The 18,072-nt window shown below is 39.7% G+C and overlaps 1 long non-coding RNA gene across 1 annotated transcript in view; it reads left to right on the top strand.

Moving 5' to 3' along the window:
* The window catches only part of LOC105473609 (uncharacterized), a 106,300-nt gene that overhangs the window by 53,492 nt on the left and 34,736 nt on the right, over positions 1–18,072 (top strand). Inside the window, exon 2 of the long non-coding RNA XR_011625840.1 lies at positions 2,486–2,591. This is a non-coding gene — a long non-coding RNA (uncharacterized lncRNA). The remainder of the gene's footprint in view (positions 1–2,485; positions 2,592–18,072) is intronic.

Below are 18,072 nucleotides of genomic sequence, written 5' to 3'. Positions count from 1 at the left end.
CAATTTTGATTCAATTTCACCCTTTGAGTACCTTGTAGTCTAATTTTCTTTCTTTTTCTCTTTGCTTATAAAGGCAATGGCAGGGGAGCGGATGTTGAGAAAACTAGAGATTATGACAGGAGCTGCTTCTATTTCTTACCCCCTATAGAACCCTTCCCTCTGTACTTACCTGGAAATGAATCCTCTCTTGCTGAATGCAGCTTATCAAGATATGAGTGAATCAGTAGCCTTGAGTCTTGGAGATTTTTTGTGTCTTCTGTTTGTCCCCAAAAACCATCACTTACAAAGCCCATGGTGTTAGGTGAACCCTTAGACTGCAGCACAATGCTAGGAAGGAGATACTCTTGGTAAAATGAATTGTACAGGGTATGCTGGCTAAGGTTTAACCATCATAGCTAAAAAGGGCCAGTTGTCTTTCAGACGCTTCATCTGAGGGCTTCTCATCTCTCCTTTACTATAGTAAGGACATGAATCGACCCCTCCCCTTTCTATACACTGATGGGTCCCAGAGAAAGACACCAGATGACTTATAACTCATATGAAGGTAAGACACAGGAGTGGCAGAACCTAGAAGAGGAGGAAAAGGGGTTAAAAGGGTCGGGGATCTGGGGGTCGTTGGGGAGGTAGACGGTATGAGGGGGAGGGAAGAAGGAGAATCTTATGATGGGAGTTAGCTGAAAGGGTATCCTCAAGAGACTAGGACCGAGATCCTGTACCAAGCAGAGAGCTTGGAAACATACTGAACAGACTAGAGATCATCCTGTGGCCTTGACATAGTTAGGAAATTTTTATTGGATTAGAAGTAAAGACGGCCTGAATGTTCTCTAGGAGTGTGTGTATGCTTAACTGGCTGGCAGTAAGACTTTTGTTTTAGGTTTAATTACCTCTCCTTTTACACTAAAGAACATAGTAGCAGAATTATAGTTGAAATGTCATATATCAGAGTAAAAACAGCTATAGAGCTGGAAGGTTCTAAGTCAATCACACTGCTTCTGATATCAAGTCCACTTGATTCTCTCTAGCCCTACCATCAACCACAACAAGACAGGTTTCATGGATATGAGCAACTAGAATGGAGCCATTCTCATGCTTTATTAACTCGCTGCACCTCCTAGCAGTGTCATGAATAATTTGTGCTTACTTAACACACAAGAGAAAAAATGCAACAGCTTATTTTCAATCAGCCAAACCCAAAAATGACTTTTGGCCAGTCAGCTATTATTTGATCCATTGACCCCTCAGTTAAACATGCACTTGGGTTAAAAGATAATTGATGGCGAAATCAAATTGGAATGTTTCATGAATCAAGGCATCCACATGAATGAAAAATGACTTTTTTGGCCAGTCAGCTATTATTTGATCAATTGACCCCTCAGTTAAACATGCACTTGGGTTAAAAGATAATTGATGGCGAAATCAAATTGGAATGTTTCATGAATCAAGGCATCCACACTGATGAAAAACATTTGCTTCACAAATTGCAAAACTTTCATAAATTGCTACTGTGCAAATGAGTACTTTAAAAATGGTGCTGTGGATTCTAGACAAATTCTCAACTTTTCTGTATTTTAGTTTTATAAGTGGTGTGCTTTTGTAGGGAAATGGTGCTTCACTTACATTGCTGGGCATGGAATTTCCTTGGTTTATCTGTAAAGCAAACTCTTGTTCTACTTTCTCATCCAGTTAAGAAAAAAGGCAGTAAAAGAACAATGATCAGAGGGAAAATAACCAGGATATCTGCTTATCAATTTGCCACTTTTTAGAAACACTGGCCCTTAAATTCAATAACGACATGATTCACTAATTTTGGAAGAGAGAACAAATACTTATCTATATCTTTTGTGAAAAGTAATGCCCTTGCTCAGGATGAGGTGAAAAGTTAACTCAAAGGAAAAGAGAAGTGGATCAGGAGTCAGCCTGGGTTTAGCCCAAAGACTGACCACAAGTTAATGCACAATCTCGGGCAGACCACTTAACTCCTGTGGGTTTAGACTTTCTCACATGTAAGGTAAGGCGGCTGGCTCAGATAAGGTCTGAGATCCTTTCCCACTCTGACATTTTATAGTACCTTACCAATGATGCCCCTGATCTTTCTCAACACTCAAAGCTGTGAGTCTGGGAGTAGACTCTGTGTTTGTGTGTGTGTGTGTGTGTGTGTGTACCCTTCATGACAAGATGGCATAACCTCACTGTGACAGGCAGTTTTTAAGATAATCCCTGGTGATCTCTGCCTCCTGATGTCCACATTCTTGTATCATACACCCCCTGCCTTGAGTGTGGGCTGCACTTACTGAGTCATTTCTAACAAACAGAATGCAGTAAAAATAATGGGATACACTTTTTGAGATTAGGTTACCAAAAAACTGTGGCTTCTGTCTTTCTTATCTTTCTTTCTCACTGGCTCTGAGAAAAGCCAACTAGCATGTTGTTAGCTGCCCTAGGAGAGATTCATATGTGACAAGAAACCAATGTCTCTCTCCAACAGACAGTAAGAACATGAGGTCAACCGGCAACCATGTGAGAGAACTTGGAGGCAGATTCTCTGAAGCCACACCAGGATTCCTGACCACAAAGTCTCTGACATGAGAAATGTATGTGTTTTTTGTTGTTGTTGTTGTTTGTTTGTTTTGTACTATAAGTTCTGGGATATATGTGCAGAACGTACAGATCTGTTACATAGTATACACAGGCCATGGTGGCTTGCCGCACCCATTAACCAGTAGTCTACATTAGGTATTTCTCCTAATGCTATCCCTCCCCTAGTACCCCATCCACTAACAGGCCCCAGTGTGTGATGTTCCCCTCCTTGTGTCCATGTGTTCTCATTGTTCAACTCCCAATTATGAGTGAGAACACGCGGTGTTTGATTTTCTGTTCCTGTGTTAGTTTGCTGAGAGTGATGATTTCCAGCTTCATCCATGTCCCTGCAAAGGACAGGAACTCATCCTTTTTTATGGCTGCTTAGTATTCCATGGTGTATATGTGCCACATTTTCTTTATCCAGTCTATCATTGATGGGCATTTGGGTTGGTTCCAAGTCTTTGCTATTGTGAATAGTGCCACAGTAAATATACATGTGCATGTGTCTTTATAGTAGAATGAGTTATAATCCTTTGGGTATATACCCAATAATAGGATGACTGGGTCAAATGGTATTTCTAGTTCTAAATCCTTGAGGAATCACCACACTGTCTTTCACAATAGTTGAACTAATTTACATTCCCACCAACAGTGTAAAAGCATTCCTATTTCTCCACATCCTCTCCAGCATCTGTTGTTTCCTGACTTTTTAATGATCCTCATTCTAACTGGCGTGAGATGGTATCTCATTGTGGTTTTGATTTGCATTTCTCTAATGACCAGTGATGATCTTTTTTCATACGTTTGTTGGCTGCATAAATGTCTTCTTTTGAGAAGTGTCTGGTCATATCTTTTGCTCAGTTTTTGATGGAGTTGTTTTTTTTTTTCTTGTTAATTTGTTTAAGGTTGTTGTAGATTTGGGATATTAGCACTTTGTCAGATGGACAGATTGAAAAAATTTTCTCCCATTCTGTAGGTTGCCTGTTCACTCTGATGATAGCTTCTTTTGCTGTGCAGAAGATCTTTAGTTTAATTATATCCCATTTGTCAATTTTGGCTTTTGTTACCATTGCTTTTGGTATTTTAGTCATGAAATCTTTACCCATGCCTATGTCCTGAATGGTATTGCCCAGGGTTTCTTCTGGAATTTTATGGTTTTATGTCTTATGTTTAAGTCATTAATCCATCTTGAGTTAATTTTTGTTTAAGGTGTAAGGAAGGGGTCCAGATTCAGTTTTCTGCATATGGCTAGTCAGTTTTCCCAACACCATTTATTAAATAGGGAATCCTTTTCCCCATAGCTTGTCTTTTTCAGGTTTGTCAAAGATCAGATAGTTGTAGATATGTGGTGTTATTTCTATTCCATTGGTCTATATGTCTGTTTTGGTACCAGTACCATGCTGTTTTGGTTACTGTAGACTTGTAGTATAGTTTGAAGTCAGGTAGCGTGATGTCTCCAGCCTTGTTCTTTTTGCTTAGGATTGTCTTGGCCATATGGGCTCTTTTTTATTTCCATATGAAATTTAAAGTAGTTTTTTCCAATTCTGTGAAGAAAGTCAGTGGTAGCTTGATGGAGATAGCATTGAATCTATAAATTACTTTGGGCAATGTGGCCATTTTCACTATATTGATTCTTTCTATCCAGCAGCATGGAATGTTTTTCCATTTGTTTGTGCCCTCTCTTATTTCCTTGAGCAGTGGTTTGTAGTTCTCCTTCGAGAGGTCCTTCACATCCCATGTAAGTTGTATTTCTAGGTATTTTATTCTCTTTGTAGAAATTGTTAATGGGAGTTCACTCATGATTTGGCTCTCTGTTTGTCTGTTCTTGGTGTATAGGAATGCTTGTGATTTTTGTACATTGATTTTATATCCTGAGACTTTGCTGAAGTTGCTTATCTACTTAAGGAGTTTTGGGCTGAGATGATGGGATTTTCTAAATATACAATCATGTCATCTGCAAACAGAGACAATTTGACTTCTACTAGTCCTATTTGAATATGATTTATTTCTTTCTCTTGCCTGATTGCCCTGGCCAGAACTTCCAATAGTATGTTGAATAGCAGTGGTGAGAGAGGGCATTCTTGTGTTGTGCTGGTTTTCAAAGGGAATGCTTCCAGCTTTTGCCCATTCAATATGTTATTGGCTGTGGGTTTGTCATAAATAGCTCTTATTATTTTGAGATACATTCCATCAATACTTAGTTTATTGAGAGTTTTTAGCATGAAGGGGTGTTGAATTTTGTCAAAGGCCTTTTCTGCATCTATTGAGAGAATCATGTGGTTTTTGTCATTGGTTCTGTTTATGCGATGGATTACATTTATTGATTTGCATATGTGGGATGAAGCCAAGTTGATTGTGGTGAATAAGCTTTTTGGTGTGCTGCTGAATTAGGTTTGCCAGTATTTTATTGAGGATTTTTGCATCAAAGTTCATCAGGAATATTGGCCTGAAATTTTATTTTTTTGTTTTGTCTCTGCCAGGTTTTGGTATCAGGATATTGCTGGCCTCATACAATGAGTTAGGGAGGAGTCTCTTTTTTTCTATTGTTTGGAATAGTTTCAGAAGGAATGGTACCAGCTCCTCTTTGTGTCTCTGGTAGAATTCAGCTGTGAAGCCATCTGATCCTGGGCTTTTTTGTTGGTAGACCATTAATTAGTGCCTCAATTTCAGAACTTATTATTGGTCTATTCACTGATCCAACTTCTTTGTGATTTAGTGTTAGGGGAGGGTAGATGTGTCCATAGTTTATCCATTTCTTCTAGATTTTTTAGTTGATTTGCATAGACGTGTTTATAGTGTTCTCTGATGGTGGTTTGTGGGATCAGTGGTGATATCCCCTTTATCTTTTTTTTATTGTTTCTATTTGATTCTTCTCTCTTTTCTTCTTAGTCTGGGTAATGGTCTATTTCGTTGATCTTTTCAGAAAAACAGCTCCTGGGTTCACTGGTTTTCTTGAAGGGTCTTTTGTGTCTCTATATCCTTCAATTCTGCTCTGATCTTAGTTACTTCTTGTCTTCTGTTAGCTTTTGAATTTGTTTGCTCTTGCTTCTCTGATTCTTTTAATTGCAATGTTAGGGTGTTGATTTTAGATCTGTCTTGCTTTCTCTTATGGGCATTTAGTACCATAAATTTCCCTCTAAACACTGCTTTGGCTGTGTCCCAGAGATTCTGGTACATTGTAACTTTGTTCTCATTGGTTTCAAGGAACTTATTTATTTCTGCCTTCATTTCGTTATTTACTCAGTAGTCACTCAGGAGCAGGTTGTTCCGTTTCCATGTAGTTGTATGGTTTTGAGTAAGTTTCTTAACCCTGAGTTCTAATTTGATTGCACTGTGGTCTGAGAGAGCGTTAGGATTTCTTTTCTTTTGCATTTGCTGAGGAGTGTTTTACTTCCAATTATGTGGTCAGTTTTAGAATAAGTGTGATGTGGTTCTGAGAAGAATGTATATTCTGTTGATTTGGGGTGGAGAGTTCTGTAGATGTCTATTAGGTCCACTTGGTCGAGAGCTGAGTTAAAGTCTTGGATATCCTTGTTAATTTTCTGTCTCTTTGTCTAATATTGACAGTGGGTGTTAAAGTCCCCCACTGTTATTGTTAGGAGTCTACGTGTCTTTGTAGGTCTCTGAGAACTTGCTTTGTGAATCTGGGTGCTCCTGTATTGGGTGCATATATATTTAGTATAGTTAGCTCTTCTTGTTACATTGATCCCTTTAACATTATGTAATGCCCTTCTTTGTCTCTTTTGATCTTTCTTGGTTTAAAGTCTGTTTTATCAGAAACTTGGGTTGCCACCCCTGCTTTTGTTTTTGCTTTCCATTTGCTTGGTAAATATTCCTCTATCCCTTTAATTTGAACCTATATATCTTTGCACATGAGATGTGTCTCTTGAATACAGCACATCAATGGGTCTTCACTCTTTATCCAATTGGCCTGTCTGTGCTTTTAATTGGGGCATTTAGCCTGTTTATGTTTAAGGTTAATATTGTTGGGTGTGAATTTGATCCTGTCATTATGATGCTAGCTGGTGTGATGACCATTAGTTGATGCAGTTTCTTTATAGTGTTGATCTTTACAATTTGGTATGTTTTCACAGTGGCTGGTACCTTTTTTTTTTTTTCTATGTTTAGTGCTTCCTTCAGGAACTCTTGTAAGGCAGGCCTGGGGGTGACAAAATATCTCTGTGTTTGCTTGTCTATAAATGATTTTAGTTCTCCTTTGCTTATGAAACTTAGTTTGGCTTGATATGAAATTCTGGTTTGAAAATTTTTTTCTTTAAGAATGTGAATATTGACTCTCACTCTCTTCTGGCTTGTAGGGTTTCTGCAGAGAGATGCACTGTTGGTCTGATGGGCTTTCTTTTATGGGTAACCTGACCTTTCTCTCTGGCTTCCCTTAACATTTTTTCCTTCATTTTAACCTTGGTGTATCTGATGATTATGTGTCTTGAGGTTGCTCTTCTCGAGAAGTGTCTTTTTGGTGTTCTCTGTATTTCCTAAATTTGAATGTTGGCCTGTATTGCTAGGTTGGAGAAGTTTCCTGGATGATATCCTGAAGAATGTTTTCCAGCTTAGTTCCATCTTCCCCGTCACTTTCGGGTACACCAATCAAACATAGGCTTGGTGTTTTCACATAGTCCTATATTTCTTGGAGGCTTTGTTCATTCCATTTCATTTCTCTAATCTTGCCTTTATGCTTTATTTCATTAAGTTGATCTTCAATCTCTGATATCCTTTCTTCTGCTTGATCATTTCGGCTATTGATACTTGTGTATGCTTCATGAAGTTCTGGTGCTGTGTTTTTCATCTCCATCAGGCTATTTATGTTCTCTCTACTGGTTATTCTAGTTAGCAATTTGTCTAACCCTTTTTCTTGGTTCTTAGCTTCCTTGCATCTGGTTAGAACATGCTCCTTTAGCTTGGAAGAGTTTCTTATTACCCATCTACTTTTGTCTGTTCATCAAACTAATTCTCCATCCAGTTTTGTTCCCTCGTCTGGGAGGATTTGTGATGCTTTGGAGGAGAAGAGGCATTCTGGTTTTTTGAATTTTCAGCCTTTTTGCACTGTTTTTTCCTCATCTTCATGGGCTTATCTACCTTTGCTTTTTCATGTTGGTGACCTTCGGATGGGGTTTCTGTGTGGACGTTCTTTTTGTTGATGTTGATGCTATTCCTTTTTGTTTGTTAGTTTTCCTTCTAACAATCAGGTTCCTCTGCTGCAAGTCAGCTGGAGGTCCACTCCAGACCCTATTTGTCTGGGTATCACCAGTGGAGGCTACAGAACAGCAAAGATTGCTGCCTGTTCCTTCCTTTGAAAGCTTCATCCTAGAGGGGCACCCGCCAGATGCCAGCTGGAGCTCCTCTGTATGAAGTGTCTGTCTACCCCTGCTGGGAGGTGTCCTCCAGTCTGGAGGTATGGGGGTCAGGAATGCACTTGAGGAGGCAGTCTGTTCCTTAGCGGAGCTCTAGTGCTGTGCTGGGAGATCTGCTGCTCTCTTCAGACCTGGCAGGCAGGAACATTTAAGTCCGCTGAAGCTGCGCCCACAGCCACCCCTTCCCCCAGGTGCTCTGTCCCAGGGAGATGGGAATTTTATCTATAAGCCCCTGACTGGGGCTTCTGCCTTTTTCTCAGAGATGCCCTGTCCAGAGAGGAGGAATCTAGAGGGGCAGTCTGGCTACAGTAGCTTTGCTGAGCTTCAGTTGGCTCTGCTGAGTCCGAACTACCCAGAGGCTTTGTTTACACTGTGAGGGGAATACTGCTTACTCAAGCCTCAGTAATGGCGGACGCCCCTCCCCTCACCAAACTCAAGCATCCCAGGTCAACTTCAGACTGCTGTGCTGGCAGCAAGAATTTCAAGCCAGTGGATCTTAGCTTGTTGGGCTCCGTGTGTGTGTGATCTGCTGAGCTAGACCACTTGGCTCCCTGGCTTCAGCCCCTTTTCCAGGGTAGGGAACAGTTCTGTCTCTCTGGTGTTCCAGGTGCCACTGGGGTATGAAAAAAAAAACTCCTGCAGTTAGCTCAGTGTCTGACCAAACCGCCACCCAGTTTTGTGCTTGAAACCCATGGCCCTGTTGGTGTATGCACTGGAGGGAATCTTCTGGTCTGTGGGTTGCCAAGATCATGGGAAAAACATGGTATCTGGGCCAGAACACACCACTCCTCACGGCACAGTCCCTCTCAGCTTCCCTTGGCTAGGGGAGGGAGTTCCCTGACCCCTTGCACTTCCTGGGTGAGGTGACACCCTACTCTGCTTTGGTTTGCCCTCCATGGGCTGCACCCACTGTCTAATCAGTCCCAGTGAGATGAGCTGAGTACGTCACTTGAAAATGCAGAAAACACCTGCCTTTTGCATTGATCTCACTGGGAGCTGCAGACCGGAGCTCTTCCTATTCGGCCATCTCAGCAACTATTCTTCCCCCAGATCAAATATATGTTGTTTTAAGCCACTAAGTTTTGGAGTGATTTGTTTTGAGTCATTAGTCAACTCATATACTCATCAAAGCCTTTGCCTTCTAACTTATGAGCTTCTCTCATTGCCATTACTGAAATTTCATTCTTTATCTTCAAATCGAGTTTATCTGGAGGCTGGGGACAGTGTTAGAAAGGGAAAAATCATTTTCCCTCCTAAATTTTAAATGAGAATAATAAGAGCGAGCTTTTACTAAGCACTTTCTATGTGTTAAGTACTATGTGCTAATACCCATGGCAATTCTTTGAGGATCAGTATTATTATTATCCTCATTTTACAGATGTGGAAATTGAGACTAGTGAAAGACTCTTTTCACACAAAGAAGGCTCATTACCTGGAAGAACTTCAGTAATTACAATTAAGAATTTCAAACAACGAAGAGTTTGAAATGGGATGGGCTATTTCAAACGTCCTATTTCCCTGCTAGGATGCTCAAGGAAAGGCTTGATGTCCGTTCTCTGGGACAACTGAGAAGAGACTTGGGCACTGGGCAGGGCTGGAATGGATGTTCACTGAGGACCAGTCCTACTGAGATTCTGTCTTTATGGACATTTATGTGAATTTGATGAGCTCAAACCCAAAGGAGAGTCATGAAGAAGTGCAGCTCATCCTCTGGGCCATCACCCAAGTGAATTACTATTCCGTTCCTCATTTTCATGCCTATCACTGCACTCTTATTGAAGTGGATGAACAAAATACCCTATCTAAAACCAAATTTTGTCTGTGGTCTGGGCTGGTTCACAAGCCATGGCTCTGGTACAAAAGTAGGATGGGTGTCTACACAGAGATCCAGAGGAGTGTTCCTCTCCTCGTGAAGTGGCCTGGGCCACTTTAGCAACATTCAGGGGGTCATTGACCTATTTTACTTTTATTTTTTAAAGTCAGTATTTTTAATCTCTCTCTTTCCCAGACATGCCAGACTTTACCAACACAATGGGAGATGGATTTCTAATAACTATAAAATATACCAATAAGTATTTGTTTAATAAATGAATAAATCTTTACTGTGGCAGGACTCAGATTCCTTTCCTTTCTTTTTTCCTTTCTTCCATCTCCCTTTATCCCACTGTGTATCTACTGTGAGCTATTGCTGAGCATGCAAAGATGAACAGGACAGTCTCTGTTCTCAAAACCTCACAAACACTTTCTTTACTTATTTCTGTAATTTTTTAATGTTCTAAATTGATACATAATAGAGGTACATATTTTCAGGGTTCATGTGATATATGTTCATAAAAAGTACAAAGATCAGATCAGGGTAATTGGGATGTCCATCATCTTAAATATATATCTTTTTAATGCTAGGAACATTATTAATGCTAGAATTATTCTCTTACAGCTACTTTGAAATGGATTATAGGTTATTGTTAACTGTAGTCACCCTGCTGATCTGTCAAACACTAGGTCTTCTTTCCTCTATTTAATGGTATATTTGTACTCATGCATAAGCCTCTCATCCCCTTCTCCCTTCACCCTTTGTAGCCTCTGGTAACTACCAGTCTACACCCTATCATTATTAGATGCACGTTTTTAGTCCTCAGATGAGTGGAAACATCCAATATTTGCCTTTCTGTGCTTGGCTTATTTCACTTAACATAATGACCTACAGTTTCATCCATGTTGCCACAAATGACAGGATTTTATTCTTTTTTATGGCAGAATAATATTCCACCCGTATACACACCATACCACATTTTAAAAACTTACTCATCCATTGATGGATTGATTCCATATTTTAACTACTGTGGATAGTGCTGCATGAGAGTGTGTATATCTCTTATATACCTTAATTTCTTTTCTTTTGGATATATGCATAGTAGTGAAATTGCTAGATCGTATGGTAGCTCTATTTTTAGTTTTTTGAGGAACTGCCATACTGTTTTCCATTGTGGCTGTACTAATTTACATTCTCACCAACAGCATATGAAGGTTCCCCCTTCTCTACACATTAACCAGCATCCCCTTTCCCTATCTTTTTGATCAAAGCCATTTTAACTGGAGTAAGATGGTATCTCATTGTGGCTTTAATTGGCCTTCGTCTGATTAGCAATTATGAGCATTTTTTCAAATACCTGTTGGCCGTTTATATGTTTTGAGAAATGTTTCTTCAGATCATTTGCCCATTAGTAATTGGATTATTTGTTTTACTATTGAATTATTTGAGCTTATATATATTCTGGTTATTAAGTCCTTGTCAGATGGATAGTTTGCAAATATTTTCTCTTTTCTGTGATTTGTCTCTTTATACTGTTGACTGTTTCCTGTGCAGTTCAGAACCTCTTTAAAAATATAATCCTATTTTTCTATTTTTGCTTTTGTTGCCTGTGCTTTGAGGTCTTATACAAAAAATTTATGCCCAGACCAATATCCTGGAGTGTTTCCCCAATATTTTCTTCTAGTAATTTCATTGTTTCAGGTCTTATATTTGAAACTCTAATCCATTTTGAGTTGATTTTTATATACGATGAGAGATAGAGGTCTAGTTTCATTCGAGTATATGGTTATCTAGTTTCTCCAGTACCATTTGTTGAAGAACTGTTCTTTCCCCAATGTATATGCTTGCTGCCTCTGTCAAAAATGAGTTGGTGGTAAATGCACAGATTTATATCTAGATTCTTTATTTTCTTCCATTGGTCTATGTATCTGATACTGGTGTATCAGTGCCTTGGTGATTTGGTTATTATAGCTTTGTAGTTTTTTTGGAGTCAGGTAGTGTGATGATTCCAGCTTTTCTCTTTTTGCTTATGATTGCTGTATTAGTCTGTATTCATACTGCTGTTAAGAAATACCTGAGACTGGGTAATTTATAAAGAAAAAGCGATTTAATGGACTCAAAGTTCACATGGCTGGGGAGGCTTCACAATCATGGTGGAAGGTGAAGGAGAAGGAGATGCAAAGGCACATCTTACATGGTAGCAGGCAAGAGGGCATGGGCAGGGGAGCTGCCCTTGATGAAACAATCAGATCTCATGAGACTTATTCACTATCATGAGAACAGCATGGGAAAAACTTGCCCTCATGATTCAATTACCTCCCACTGGCTCCCTCCTATGACATGTGGGAATTATGGGAGCTACAGTTCAAGATGAGATTTGGGTAGGGATGCAGCCAAGCCATATCGTTCCACTCCAGCCCCTCCCAAATCTCATGTCCTCACGTTTCAAAACCAATCATGCCTTCCCAACAGTTTTAACTCATTTCAACATTAACTCAACAGTCCACAGTCCAAAGTCTCATCTGAGACAAGCCCCTTCTGCCTATAGCCTGTGAAATAAAAGCAAGTTAGTTACTTCCTAGATACAGAGGAGGTACAGGCAGTGGATAAATATACCTGTTCCAAATGGGAGAAATTCGCTAAAGCAGAGAGGCTGTGGGCCCCCCATGCAAGTCTGAAATCCAGCAGTGCAGTCAAATCTTAAAGCTCTAAAATGATCTTTTTTGGCTCCATGTTTCACATCCAGGTTACACTGATGCAAGAGGTGGATTCCCATGGTCTTGGGCAGCTCTGCCCCTGTAGCTTTGCAGGGCACAGGCCCCCTTCTGGTTGCTTTCATGGGCTGGCATTGAATGTTTGCAGCTTTTCTAGGTGCATGGTGCTATCTGTCAGTGGATCTATCATTCTGGGGTCTGGAGTTCAATGGCATTCTTCTCACAGCTCTGCTAGCCAGTGTCCCAATGGGGACTCTGTGTGGGGGTTCGTACCGCACTTTTCACTACTGCACTACCCCAACAGAGGTTCTCTATGAGGGCTCCAATCCTGCAGAAAACTTCTGCCTGGACATCCAGGCATTTCCATACATCCTGTGAAATATAGGCAGAGGTTCCCAAACCTCAATTCTTAACTTCTGTGTACCCACAGGCACAATACCACATATAAACTGCCAAGGCTTGGGGCCTGCACCCTTTGAAGCAACAGCCTGAGCTGTACATTGGCCTCTTTTAGCTGTGGTTGGGATGCAGGGCACCAAGTCCCAAGACTGAACAAAGCAGTAAGGCCCTGGTCCCTGATCATGAAATCCATTTTTTTCCCTTAGGTCCCTAGACCTGTGATGGGAGGGGCTGCTATGAAGAGCTCCAACGTACCCTGGAGACATTTTCCCCATTGTCCTGGTGATTAAGATTTGGCTTCTTATTACTTATGCAATTTTTTGCAGCTGACTTGAAATTCTCCTCAGAAAATCAGTTTTTCTTTTCCTCTTCATCGGGCTGAAAATTTTCCCAACTTTTATCTTCTGCTTCCCTTTTAAACATAAGTTCCAATTCCAAACCATATCTCTGTGAATGAATAAAACTGAATGCTTTTAATAAAAGAGTACCCAAGCCACATCTTGAACACTTTAGTGCTTAGAAACTTTTTCCACCAGATACTGTAAATCATCTCTCTCAAGTTCAAAGTTTCACAGATCTCTAGGGCAGGGGCAAAATGCTGCCATTCTCTTTGCTAATGTATAGCAAGAATCACCTTTGCTCTAGTTCCCAATAAGTACCTCATCTCTATCTAGAACCACCTCAGCTTCAACTTTATTGTCCATATCACTACTAGCATTTTGGTCAAAACCATTCAACAAATCTTTAGGAAGCTCCAAACTTTCCCACATCTTCCTGTTTTCTGAACCCTCCAAGTCTCTAGGAAGTTCCAAACTTTCCCACATTTTCCTAATTTCTTCTGAGCCCTCCAAACTGTACCAACCTCTGTTTGTTACCCAATTCCAAAGTTGCTTCCATATTTTTAGCTATCCTTATAATAGTACCCCACTCTACTGGTACCAATTTACTCTATTAGTCCATTCTCATGCTGCCATAAGGCCATACCCGAGACTAGGTAATTTATTAAGAAAAAGAGTTTTAATGTACTCACAATTCCACATGACTAGGGAGACCTCACAATCATGGTGGAAGGTGAAGGAAGAACAAAGGCACATCTTACATGGCAGCAGGCAAGACAGCATGTGCAGGGGAACTGCCCTTTAGAAAACCACCAGATCTCAGCCAGGGATGGTGGCTCACACCCGTAATCCTAGCACTTTAGGAAGCTGAGGTAGGTGGATTGCCTGAGCTCAGGAGTTCGAGACCAGCCTGGGCAACATGGTGAAACCCTGTCTTTACTAAAATACAAAAAATTAGCCAGGTGTGCTGGCATGCACCTATAGTCCCAGCTACTCAGGAGGCTGAGGCAAGAGAATTGCTTGAACCCAGGAGGTGGAGGTTGCAGTGAGCCAAGATCGTGCCACTGCACTCCAGCCTGGGTGACAGAGTGAAACTCTCCAAAAAAAAAAAAAAAAAAAAAAAAAAAACCAAAAAAGAAAAACACCAAACAAACAAAAAAACTCCATCAGATCTCATGAGACATATTCACTACCTTCACCATCATGAGAATAGCATGGGAAAATTGCCCCCATTATTTAATTACCTCCCACCAGCTCCCTCCCATGAGATACAAGGATTATGGGAGCTACAATTCAAGATGAGATTTGGGTGGGGACACAGCAAAACTATATTATTTGCCATGGCTATTTGTGATCTTTTGTGGTTCCATATAAATTTTAGGACTTTTTTTTTTTTCTATTTCTGTGAAGGATGTCATTGGTATTTTGTTGTTTTTATTTTAAATTTTTAAATTTTTTTATTTATATAAATTCATGGGGTACAATTTCAGTTTTGTTACATACGTAGACTCAGACTACAATGACCACGATACCAACTATAGTCTCAAGTGTGTTCTTTCACGAAGGTTACTTCACAACATGTTTAATTATCTCATAATATTTAGGGAGTAGGAAGAGAAGGAGCATCTAAGAAAGGAGGAACTGGTACACAATATTTACTCCAAGATACCTCACACATGACTTGCAGTGCATGCCCCTATTTGAACTCTGATGTTGAAATATATATATATATATATATATAAATTTATGGGGTATAAGTGCAATTTTGTTACATGTGTAGTGGTCAGGTCAGGGGTTTTAGGGCATCCATCACCTGAACAACATATATGGTACCCATTAAGTAATTTCTCATCATCTCCTTTCCCTGCTCCCTCTCTGAGTCTTCATTATCTAGAATATCATTCCACACTCTGCATTCACATGTATACCTTTTGTAACACCTACTTGTAGTGAGAACATGTGATATTTGTCTTTCTGTGTCTGACTTCTTTCATTTAAAGTGATTACCTCCAGTTCCATCTACATTGCTGCAAAAAACATGATTTCATTCTTTTTTATGGCCAAATAATATCCCATTGTGTATATATACACCATGTTTTCTTTTCTTTTTTTTTTTTTTTTTTTTTGAGTCTGATCATCCATTGATGGACATTTAGGTTGATTCCTTATCTTAGCTGTTGTGAATAGTGCTGTGATAAGCATGCAAGAGCAGGTATCTTTTTGGTATACTGATTTCTTTTCCTTTTGGAAGATACCCAGTAGTGGAATTGCTGGGTCTAATGATAGTTCTATTTTTAGTTCTTTGAAATATCTCCATACCATTTTCCATAGAGGTTGTACTAATTTACATTCCTATCAACAGTGTTTAAGAGTTTTCTCATCTCCACATCCTCGCCAACATCTGTTATTTTTTGACTTTTTAATAGTAGCCGTTCTGACTGGTGTAAGATGATATTACATTGTGGTTTTAATTTGCATTTCTCTAGTGATTAGTGATGTAGAGTATTTTAAAAATATATCTGTTGCCTATTTGTCGTCTTTTGAAAAATGTTTATATCCTTTGCTCACTTTTTTAAAAAATTTAAATTTTAAGTTTCAGGATACATGTGCAGGACGTGCAGGTTTGTTGCATAGTAAACATGTGCCATGGTGGTTTGCTGCACCTATCAACCCATCACCCAGGTATTAAGCCCTGCATGCATTAGCTATTTATCCTGATGCTCTCCCTCCTGCAAACACTGAAAGGCCCCAGTGTGTGTTGTTCCCTTCCCTGTGTTCATGTATTCTCATTGTTCAGCTCCTACTTATAAGTAAGAACATGTGGTGTTTGGTTTTCTGTTCCTGCGTTAGTTTTTGCCACTTTATTTATTTATTTAATTATTATTATACTTTAAGTTCTAGGGTACATGTGCATAACGTGCAGGTTTGTTACATATGTATACTTGTGCCATGTTGGTGTACTGCACCCATCAACTCGTCATTTACATCAGGTATAACTCCCAATGCAATCCCTCCCTCTTCCCCCCTCCTCATGATAGGCTCTGGTGTGTGATGTTCCCCTTCCTGAGTCCAAGTGATCTCATTGTTCAGTTCCCACCTATGAGTGAGAACATGTAGTGTTTGGTTTTCTGTTCTTGTGATAGTTTGCTGAGAATGATGGTTTCCAGCTGCATCCATGTCTCTACAAAGGACACAAACTCATCCTTTTATTTTATTTTATTTTTTTTTTAAGAAAAGCCAAATAACATTTTTAATGTTTCACAGTTAGGAAGTGGGAGAATCAGTACTTGAATTGTAGCCCATCTGGCTTCAAATCCCAGCAGCTTTCTTTCCTCTGTGTTAAAATCCTCCCTAGTGAATGTCTTATGCAACTGTAAAGAGGTAGAATGGAAAAAATTTTTCCTATTCCCCAAATCTAACTTTGAGGATGTGTGTGTGTGTGTGTGTGTGTGTGTGTGTGATGTTCTTTTTTTTTTTTTTTTTAATTATTATTATACTTTAAGTTCTAGGGTACATGTGCATAACGTGCAGGTTTGTTACGTATGTATACTTGTGTCATGTTGGTGTGCTGCACCCATCAACTCGTCAGCACCCATCAACTAGTCATTTACATCAGGTATAACTCCCAATGCAATCCCTCCCCCCTCCCCCCTCCCCATGATAGGCCCCGGTGTGTGATGTTCCCCTTCCCGAGTCCAAGTGATCTCATTGTTCAGTTCCCACCTATGAGTGAGAACATGCGGTGTTTGGTTTTCTGTTCTTGTGATAGTTTGCTAAGAATGATGGTTTCCAGCTGCATCCATGTCCCTACAAAGGACACAAACTCATCCTTTTTGATGGCTGCATAGTATTCCATGGTGTATAAGTGCCACATTTTCTTAATCCAGTCTGTCACTGATGGACATTTGGGTTGATTCCAAGTCTTTGCTATTGTGAATAGTGCCGTAATAAACATACGTGTGCATGTGTCTTTATAGCAGCATGATTTATAATCCTTTGGGTATATACCCAGTAATGGGATGGCTGGGTCATATGGTACTTCTAGTTCTAGATCCTTGAGGAATTGCCATACTGTTTTCCATAATTGTTGAACTAGTTTACAATCCCACCAACAGTGTAAAAGTGTTCCTATTTCTCCACATCCTCTCCAGCACCTGTTTTTTCCTGACTTTTTAATGATTGCCCTTCTAACTGGTGTGAGATAGTATCTCATTGTGGTTTTGATTTGCATTTCTCTGATGGCCAGTGATGATGAGCATTTTTTCATGTGTCTGTTGGCTGTATGAATGTCTTCTTTTGAGAAATGTCTGTTCATATCCTTTGGCCACTTTTAGATGGGGTTGTTTGTTTTTTTCTTGTAAATTTGTTTGAATTCTTTGTAGGTTCTGGATATTAGCCCTTTGTCAGATGAGTAGATTGCCAAAATTTTCTCCCATTCTGTAGGTTACCTGTTCACTCTGATGTTAGTTTCTTTTACTGTGCAGAAGCTCTTCAGTTTAATTAGATCCCATTTGTCAATTTTGGCTTTTTTTTGCCGCTGCTTTTGGTGTTTTAGACATGAAGTCCTTGCTCATGCCTATGTCCTGAATGGTATTACCTAGGTTTTCTTCTAGAGTTTTTATGGTATTAGGTCTAACATTTAAGTCTCTAATCCATCTTGAATTAATTTTTGTATAAGGAGTAAGGAGAGGATCCAGTTTCAGCTTTCTACTTATGGCTAGCCAATTTTCCCAGCACCATTTATTAAATAGGGAATCCTTTCCCCATTTATTGTTTTTGTCAGGTTTGTCAAAGATCAGATGGCTCTAGATGTGTGGTATTATTTCTGAGTACTCTGTTCTTTGCCCACTTTTTAATAG

The sequence above is a fragment of the Macaca nemestrina genome, chromosome 7 (assembly GCF_043159975.1).
Source record: "Macaca nemestrina isolate mMacNem1 chromosome 7, mMacNem.hap1, whole genome shotgun sequence".
Taxonomy (NCBI): domain Eukaryota; kingdom Metazoa; phylum Chordata; class Mammalia; order Primates; family Cercopithecidae; genus Macaca; species Macaca nemestrina.
This window is presented reverse-complemented; position numbering and strand designations above follow the sequence as displayed.